Source organism: Nymphalis io, chromosome 25, assembly GCF_905147045.1.
Source record: "Nymphalis io chromosome 25, ilAglIoxx1.1, whole genome shotgun sequence".
NCBI classification, from domain to species: domain Eukaryota; kingdom Metazoa; phylum Arthropoda; class Insecta; order Lepidoptera; family Nymphalidae; genus Nymphalis; species Nymphalis io.
This window is the reverse complement of record NC_065912.1, coordinates 6,831,241-6,831,546: the sequence shown is the minus strand read 5'-3', so window position 1 is coordinate 6,831,546 and position 306 is coordinate 6,831,241.

Below are 306 nucleotides of genomic sequence, written 5' to 3'. Positions count from 1 at the left end.
ACATACTGTAAAGTTACTTTAACAATAAATTTTTAGTAATATTATCTTTTATTCTATGAATAATTTTCGTCCATGTACAGTTAAAATAGCAACATCATCTGCATCTTATGACCTTTGTGACTATAATTAAACTGACCTTTGACTACTATTAACGCTATTGAGGAAAGCCAGTTAAAGGAACTTTTACTTAGATTTATTGGATAAAATTAAACTCATTTAATTCGACTTCACGCTGAATTGAGATCAGCTGATTTATATCTCGCTTCTCGTCTACATTAAAATGTTTGACGAACAACTCAAAGAAGT